This window comes from Podarcis bocagei (genome assembly GCF_964188305.1).
Source record: "Podarcis bocagei genome assembly, chromosome: 4".
NCBI classification, from domain to species: Eukaryota; Metazoa; Chordata; class Lepidosauria; order Squamata; family Lacertidae; genus Podarcis; species Podarcis bocagei.
The window spans coordinates 61,147,658-61,156,479 of record NC_138128.1 but is presented as its reverse complement, the minus strand read 5'-3'; the positions used below and the strand labels follow the sequence as shown (position 1 = coordinate 61,156,479).

The window sequence follows — 8,822 nt, the reverse complement described above, 5'->3', positions numbered from 1 at the left end:
GTTTTTGTCCGAGCAGCTTGCCAATACCACTGTCCATTTTTGGCATGACAACCAAGCCAGGTCCTTAATTCACTCACTTCTAAGAACACTTGGGTGATGGAGCTGGCCAGGGTCTTTCCTGCTGTCTCCATTTCTGGGTCCTTTTTCTTACACACCATGAGCCAGGCCTTCCATGGGAGTAGAGGGAAGGTGAAATCCTGCTGTGTCGGTGGGAGCATATGGGAACAATGGTGGACATTGTTCAAATACAATAATTTGTATTTGGTTTTGGTTTTAAATTTTAAACGTTACATTTTATTTTACTACTTTGAAATCATGTGAAGCTTCTCTGGCCCCAGCTCTACTTTCTAGAATCCTGTCAAACCAGTTATATTGCCAACTCTGTTTTTTCAGATTAAAAGCACCCAAATACAAATTTTGGAAATATATTCAGCCCTGCTGAATACAATTAAGTCTAAGTGTATGCACTGCTGAGTACAAACAAAGAGGTGATACTGGGACTTATCAGGTATCCTGTGCTTTATTACTAATCCGCGTGTGGGAAAGACTGAGCACTTGAGTGTTTAGTGGAGTTATTTAGGGTCCTAGATGCTCACTGCTCGTGATACCTCTAAAGCAATGCGACACATGGTGACAATAAAGAAAAATGGGGAAAAATATGAAGAAGGTGTTTTTGCAGCCCCCGCCTGAGCCCAGCAATGAGGATGGTGAAGCAGAGTTCTGATAAGATCAATTACTTTTTAATTTTATTGCCTCTCTGGTCAAGTTTCTAGTGTCAAGATTCTCAAGCCCTAATCAGCATTCACGGTGTTTATAGCCCACAAGGAAGATCTCACCAGGCAAAGCTAATTCAAGGTGGGATTTACACAACTCTGCTCAGTTCACGTATCTTCTTTTATTATAGTATTATTATGGTATTGAGGAACCACAATGAAATTTTATTTCTTTGGAATTGACACACAATGATTGAAACTCCCAAGAGGCAAACCATGGAAGAAATCCACCAGAGGCAGTTATGCACTAGAAGTTATCTTCTTTCTCATGTGTTTCCTTTCCCCCTTTTATCCGCACCCCCCTCCCCTCCGCACATACAAAATCAACACCTCAAAGTGCTTTTTGGCTTTCATTTTGTTTATTCCAGCCATAAATATTTTATTACTTAAAAAGGGAAGCAGTGCTTGCTCCTAATTGTTTTTGATTAAATATGCTAATTACATTTTGGAATATTAATGACACATACGGTACTAAATGTTTTAATAATGCAATGAAATAAGCTGGCAAATATAACAACAAATTAACCTGAAACTGCTACATGATTTTCAGAATTTTATATTATACCAGTACAAATAAAAGAGTAAAATAAATAGCCAATCCATTCTGGGCTGGACACCTAAAGTTTGGGTTTTTTAAAATAACATAAAATTACAATGTGTTGGGTATGCTGTATGTGAACTTCTTAGACCTGGTAGTAAGCTTTGTGTCTCTCTGAATATATGATCCAAGGCTGTGAACGACTATTTTAATTTTGGATTGGCTGTAGGAGAGTATTTGGTTCAGGTGTGGGGGAAGAGTTCTGCCTTCTACCCAACATCATTCTGAGAAGCCCATCTGTCCCCTCCCCCCAGCCTAGTCCCATTTCTCCAGCTGCTGTTATTACACTACCATTCCCAATGCTGTTCTACCATCTTGATTGCAACACGTATTTGCTTATATTCAGCAAAATGGCTACCTTACCTAGGAAAATATTATGGCTTAGCAACAAAGTAGGTAGTGTTGCACTGCTATAAGCTGCAGGAACCAGACAGTGAGTATTGGGTAGCATCTAGTGCGAAAAATCTTTCTGGTGGGCTAGCTTGCAGACCGTCTGAGTATCTCTATTTTCCAGGGACAGTCATGGATTTACAGAAACCATCCTGGTTTCTTATTTGATTCTGGAATGCCCCACTTTTGCCTAGGATGTCCCTATTTTCAGCAGAGAAATGTTGGAGGGTATGAGTTTGTAGTCTTGCTGGGCAATGCAGGTTGAATGATAGTGAATCTAAAGGACTCTGTACTTTCTTCACACTGTCCCTTCTCATAGTTCCCTTACATGAAAAGTTTTTAGACCTGAGTATAAGCTCTAATGGAAGGAGGGGCTGATGGGAATTATAGTCCAAAAGCATCTAGAGGACACCAGGTTGGCAAAGGCTGTACTATAAAATATGGCACAGATATTAGAAGTTCTCTTCTGCCAAGATGTGCTACCCTTATGTCCTAGAAACAATCTAGGACAAAAATGACAGGGATAGAAGGCTTGGTTTGAGAAATGTGTTTTTGTCTGTGTGGTAAAAGAGATTCATTTGCCAGTGAGAAGGATCAAAGATTGTGTTTTGAAACCACTGGGAGGTTAACCATTGAGTTCAAGATGAATAGGATTTGATCCTTACCCCCAATCTAGGAGCTCAGAATAAACATTGGGTACCCATGTAAGCCAAAAATTAAAGCATTCTTCTTTTGTGGTAGAACAAAATTGGATATATCCTTTAGACCTAATGTGTGATTCCTTCATATTCCTGCTGCAAAGGAGAGTGAGTCTTAATTGGCATCAATTAAATCTAACTTTCTTCTCCTTCCTCTTTTAAACCTTTAGTTGACTTCCTTTGCAGTTTTGCTGCAAACCTATGCTTGTTTGCTTGCTTTTTCTTTGTAATTGTTTTGGATGGAAAACTTGTTTTCATTGCCTTAATATCTATGTGGGAGAATCTGTAATATAAACAAAAATCGAACATAGCTTTGAATGAACACATAGAAGATTACCAAGGCCTATCAGATCAACCTAAATTCAAAAGGACAAGGCAGTTTGTTCCAGCAAAGAACTAAAGCCAAGTTGAGAATGGAACGGAACTTAACAAAAATCTCTCTCTCTCTCTCTCACACACACACACACACACACACACACGCACGCACGCACACGGATATAAAGGGGAGAGCAATCTCACCAAGGCCACATTCACACCAAACATTTAAAGTGCTATGATACCACTTTAAGCAGTCATGGCTTCCCCCAAGAGTTCCAGGAACTGCAGTTTGTTAAAGGTGCTGAGAATTGGTGGGAGGCCCGTATTTCTCTCCCAGAGCCTCAGAGTTACCAGTGAAGAGAGACTTATTGTTAAACCACTCTAGATTGCAGGCAGGAGGCCTCAGTCTAAAATATTTGGGGGCAGGTGTGTCCCCCCCCCCGATCCCTTTTAGATCATATCCCCCCGAGTCCAAAACAGATCTGGAAGCTCTCCTCACTGCCCCACCTTCCAAGGTGATGGTGCATAAAGGAGGGCCTGTGGCAGCCCTAACAGGGCCTTATGTTTCAGACCTGGATTCTGGCATAAACATACATAGCTGCATCCCAAACTCGAGCACTGAAACACAACAGTACCCTGTATAAATTTGTTGCTTTCGCTTTCTGGTGTCCCTAGACACTGTCGTGAGTGTGCATTGGAGCATGGCAAGCACAGCAAGGATACAGGCTGCTGACGTCAGCAAGGGCAGCTGTCCACTCAGGAGTTAAGCAAGTAAATGGAGCTAGCTGTGGCACTTGCCACCCCATCAGTCAGCACCTAACAGTAAGGATGGGAATTCCTCTACACCAGGGGTAGGCAACCTAAGGCCCATGGGCCAGAAGCGACCCATGGAGGCTGTTTAACAGGCCCACGAGCTGCCCCTGAACCAAGCCGCCCGCTCTGCGAGTCCTCATGCGCTGCGCTAAAGCAGCGCGGTGCGGGGACTCTCTTCCGTGGCTCCAGAAATTGCTTCTGCGCATGCCCAGACACTGAAAATCGTTTATATGCAGGCGCGATTTCCAGCGTCTGGGCATGCACAGAAGTAATTTCCGGTACCGCGGACATGTGCAGACGCAATTTCCGACATTGCACTGCACTGGTCTAGCCCATGGAGGATCTCTGTGGGAGTGATCTGGCCCATGCCCGGTAAGCCTTACCTTCTGTTGCCATGCAGTAGCTGCCAGTCACCTCATTGCCCATGGCTAATGCTAGCATTAGGATTCCCTTTTTTTTGCTCTGCGATTCAATCAGTGTACATATGCAGAATGCAACAGTACTGAAAAATACCCTTCAGACTGAAAAGTACAGCCAACTATAGGTGTGCAGCAGTCTCAGCCATGTCCATACATCAAAAACAGAAGTATGGCACATTACTAACTTGCAGGTGCCAGTTCAGAAACAAGACCAGGTGACTTGGAAACTGAAAATCGAGAGAGGCCCCCAAAAAGTGTGCATCCTTGCTAATAATAATTGCAGATTGGTGGTGATTGTAGTAGTAGTAGTAGTAGTTATTTTGTTATTTATACCCCTCCCATCTGGTTTAACTCTTAGGTTGTGGGGTACAGTAGTAACACACTATAAGGCAACCATTAACTCATTAAGACAAGATTCAGCAACATTATCAGCTTCTATCCATCATCTCTAAAATTGAAATTATATTGATTTACCTCATAAGGTTATGAATATAAAATATCTGCCAAATATGGCAAAGAACTTTGTACATGTATATATATTTTATGTAGCATATAGTATAGTCTGGCACATTTTTAAGTTCATTAGATATTTGATTTTAGAAGTGCCCTCTGCAAATGAATTCTAGGGTCTATTGGTTATGTGAAAAGTAATTTCATTTTTAATACACTATTTGCCATCTATTAATTCACTATTTTCTGCCTTTTAATTTAATTGAGCATCCATTAGCCTTACATTAAACCATTTCTACAAAATGAACTTAACAAAACTTTTAGAAAGACCTGCTCACTTTCTTATTAAACCAAATCATCTCCTTGTATGCCCACTCACAGGTTCTAACATTGAGAAAGGAATTCTGCTCATATAAACATGGTCTGCCTTTCCAAAATGGATTGCATAAAACCCATAGACAATAATTTATTAGAGTGATTTTCCTCTGGGCTTAATTGCTTATTGATTTTGGGATCTTGGATGGTCAAATACCACTATATAGTTAGCTCACCATTGCTATGCAGGTACAATAAAACCTTAGAGTTACAAATACCATGGGAAATGTTCATAAACATGAACATTCTGCTGCTTCTCTTGACACCTCAGTGTGCCACTCACTTTTCCTTCCAAGCACACTGAACACAGACATTTTCCTGTATTCCTATTAACTTCAATAAGCCTCCCCAATTTGGTGCCCTCCAGGTGTTTTGGACTACAGTTCCCATCAGCCCCAGTCAGGATGGCCAGTGGTGAGGAATGCTGGGTCACATAGTCCCAACAACAACTGGAGTGGACGAGACTGGGAATGGCTAGCTGAAAGACAATCCCCTCATTATTTGGTATCAGTCTCATTATATTCCAGAAGGTATGTAGTTGTTGTGTTAGTTTACTTCTTCAAGTTTTCGTAGTCTGTTTAAATAATATTGAATGTAATCTAGGCAGACTAAATCAGCCTGATGAAATTCTAAAACCCAGTCCCCAAATATCTGTTTTTGTTACTCACATAGATAATTTTTTTTAAGGCCAGTGAACTTTTGCAGTATAAATAGTGGTAAGATCTGCTCTCAACAGGTCAGTGGTTCAACACAATTGAATCATAAGCACATGCAATAAGTTCTCACTGTAAATCTAAGGAGGGTAGGGAAAAAAGCCTTCATTAAGGTATCAGGATATAGATATATATAAATAGTTTTCATATGATTTGCAGCCTTGAACATCTTAAACAGCAGCATTGCTCACTGGTGAGGAGTAATGAAAGGATAGGAGAAACAGGTTTTATCCTACTGCTCTTTTAGTGGCTTTTGATTCCCACCCAAGGGACTACCCACCTCTTGGGCTCCATCAATCCACTCTCTTTCTATGAACCCTCTGCCACCTCTCAAACCTGAGAGTGATGAATTAGTAGAGGCAGTGTATTGCTGTGTACATGTCTGCCCAGGGATGAGTTGAGAATATTCATCTCGTTTCACTTGTGACCTTTTTCTGTTCTGCAAACCCAAAAGGTCTGTGCTGCATAATAGGAACTCAAAACAAAAGATAAGCGAAGTAACCTATGCATTGTTGAACGTTTGCTTGACCTTATGATTTTAATAGGCCCTGCTAATTTTTAATTGCACAGTCAATATCTATTATACAAATTAAGTGGTAATAGGTATTTGTATTTTTTAAAACGAATTAAGCTGATTACACAAATCTTTAACCAAGCAGTGACTAATCCGAGGCACAAACATTCCTTTGATAAGATACATTCAAGCAAACATTTTTGTGGCAAAATGTTATCAGATAGCAAATAATTAGGTTAAGATGCTCCGTTCAGATCGTTAAGTGATGGTATTGGGAGCACTCCAGAAGGGATTGCTGTACAGTAAGTTCTTTAGACTCCTTTGTGGCTTCTGGCTAGGTTGCTAAATTCCTTGATGCTTCTCAAAGCAACCACATTCTCACACTGCAATTTAGAGGAAACCTTTTATCAATAAAGTCGCAAGCAAAATTATGGTGTAGCATACATAATTCTTGACAGTCTACAATCTGTGTGCTGCTGCACTTGTGGAGGTGCGATTTTTGACAAGCAATGGGATGACATAGTTAATCCTATAAGAATATCTAGTATGTCTATTCTTGCCTGATGTGACTAGAAGAAAGGAAGAACGGAAACATTTGTTACCCACCATGATATAGAAAGATGACTGCAGAATGTTCCAAACCATGACAGTGTTCCATCAATGACATTCTGTCCGAGGACTTTGGAGAGGTAATTGGGTAGGAACTGTGCCCAACCGCATTTACATAGATGTGGGAAGTGAAATAGTTTTCTGGCCCATATTCCAACAGACAGCTAGTCTGTGGTCATCGAGATTCCTTCACCTTCACTTCCGTTCTCATGGTAGGCCAAGGTCATGTCAAAAACCATTTAAGATATGTACTCCCCTTATTTCTGTTTGTCCTTTTGCGGTATGTGGTTCTGTAGATGTAAACACTTTGGTAGAAAGACAGAAAGGAGGAATATGTTCAAAGGAAGAAAAAATGCTAGGGTGAAGCATGTTTACATTTTAAATGGTGAATTGTACAACACTATAATTTAAGAAATAACTTTTGAGCAACTCTTGGCTTCTATTCCTTTTCCTTTCTTTCTTTTTAGAGCTGAGCATGCCCCTGATTTTAAATTTGCATTTAGGAAAGTGCTCAGTGCCTGGATATCTGTAGAATGTCAAGGGTTAAGTAACCACATTTCTCCATGTGGTAAGTATAGTTTGGAAAGTTCTCAATTGTTTGGCTTTCCACTTTCAGTGTTTGGTTTCTTGTTACATGAAGCATGGAGAGTTTAACTAAGCTGTTTTTCATTGTTGAAAGAAAAGTAAATTGCAAATCCCCTGGAGAGGCTCTTCAGTTCAGTTACTAACATCACTATTTCTAGTTTCCACATTAGATATCCCCGACAATAATATTGAAGATCAGGGATCCTGTGGAGCTTCACTGTTCTGAAATATATTTCATTCTGTAGGGCTGTCGAGCTCTGGAATAAGAACAAAGCTTCAAATTAAGTGCATCTCTTTCAAAAGACAGAGCGAGTCTTGCTGCATGGACACATATTGTTCATAGGGATGGGTGGGAAATGCAGTTCAGTTTCCATTTTTAGGTGAGCCTACTTTACTTGCACCAAAAGAATGCAATACCCAAATACTGCTATGTTTCTCCAAATGTGGTATAGTTCCCAAACAAAAAAAAGTAAGTACCCAAAAGTGTTTAATAGGGAGAGAGTGAGTAAAAATGCATATACTAGTGGGAATGTGGGTAATAAAAAAATGCATAATATTGAGGAAAATTTCTTGAAAAATCTCTATATTAGACAAAACCCATATTACTAAAATTAGAAATCTTGCATAAAATAGGCACCAAGACCAGGCCCCGTAATCAGATCTCCAGCTGCTTAGTTTCTGTAAGCTAAGGAAAGAATATAGGGTTCTTAAAATATGTTCTCTTTGAAAATTTAAGTCACCATTTCGAGCACCTGCTACTCTTCGGTTGCTTGAATGGCCACAATGTAATATTAATTCTTCACTTGAACATTTGCAGGGCCTAAGCAGTCTTTCTTATCTCACTGAGAATAGTGTGTTGCCAGATATCCCTTTCCCTTCTCTTGCAACAATGTGGGTGGTGATGCTTCTCTCATACATGAAGGGGAGCTGCACGTTTATTTACTGTATTTATATTTTGCTTTACAAAGAATCAGGGTTGCCACCTTTGGTCGGTCAAAATAAAGAACAGGTCGAGCAAAGTATGGGACAGTTTGGGGAGGACTGGGGGGCTAAAATTACTTTACCTGGTGCAGCAATGACTTCAAAGCAAACCACTGCAATTGGGTTTACAGTGCCTTCACATTTTAGCTGCTCTGCTCTGCTCTGCTCTGGACGTTGCACTGAATATGCTCCTTGAATATTTTCCCCCCTTCTGATCTTGCTCTGTGGTCACCTGTCCTTCCTCACTGCCCATGCCCTGCAAACTCTTCCACTCTCCACCAGAGCAGGCCCATTTGTAAACCCCGCCCCCACTCGCTTTCCAAGTCCGACTCACCTGCCCCCTTTGCAAGGGCAAAAAGAAACCTCTCTCTGCCAGCACCAGAGCAGGCCTGTTCCCTGCAAACCTCATCCTCTCTCTCTCTGCAACCCATCCTCCCTGCACAAAAACATTCTCTCTCTCAAACTCCTCCCATCCCCACCCCACATCTTGCCCACATCCCACAATAACTCTCACCCTCACTCTTGGCTGTCCTCCTCATTGTTTCACCCTGTCTCACCCAAACTTCTGCTCTCCTCCTCCCATCGG

General features: G+C 41.0%; 1 long non-coding RNA gene across 2 annotated transcripts in view; it reads left to right on the top strand.

Moving 5' to 3' along the window:
- Positions 1 to 8,822, top strand: part of LOC308586463 — a 96,480-nt gene that overhangs the window by 46,323 nt on the left and 41,335 nt on the right. Inside the window, exon 3 of one of the 2 annotated variants that reach the window (XR_014007893.1) lies at positions 5,202 to 5,354. The exons of the other annotated variant lie outside the window; for it this stretch is intronic. This is a non-coding gene — a long non-coding RNA (uncharacterized lncRNA). Of the gene's footprint in view, positions 1 to 5,201; positions 5,355 to 8,822 lie in introns of those variants that run through there. 2 annotated transcript variants of the gene reach the window in all.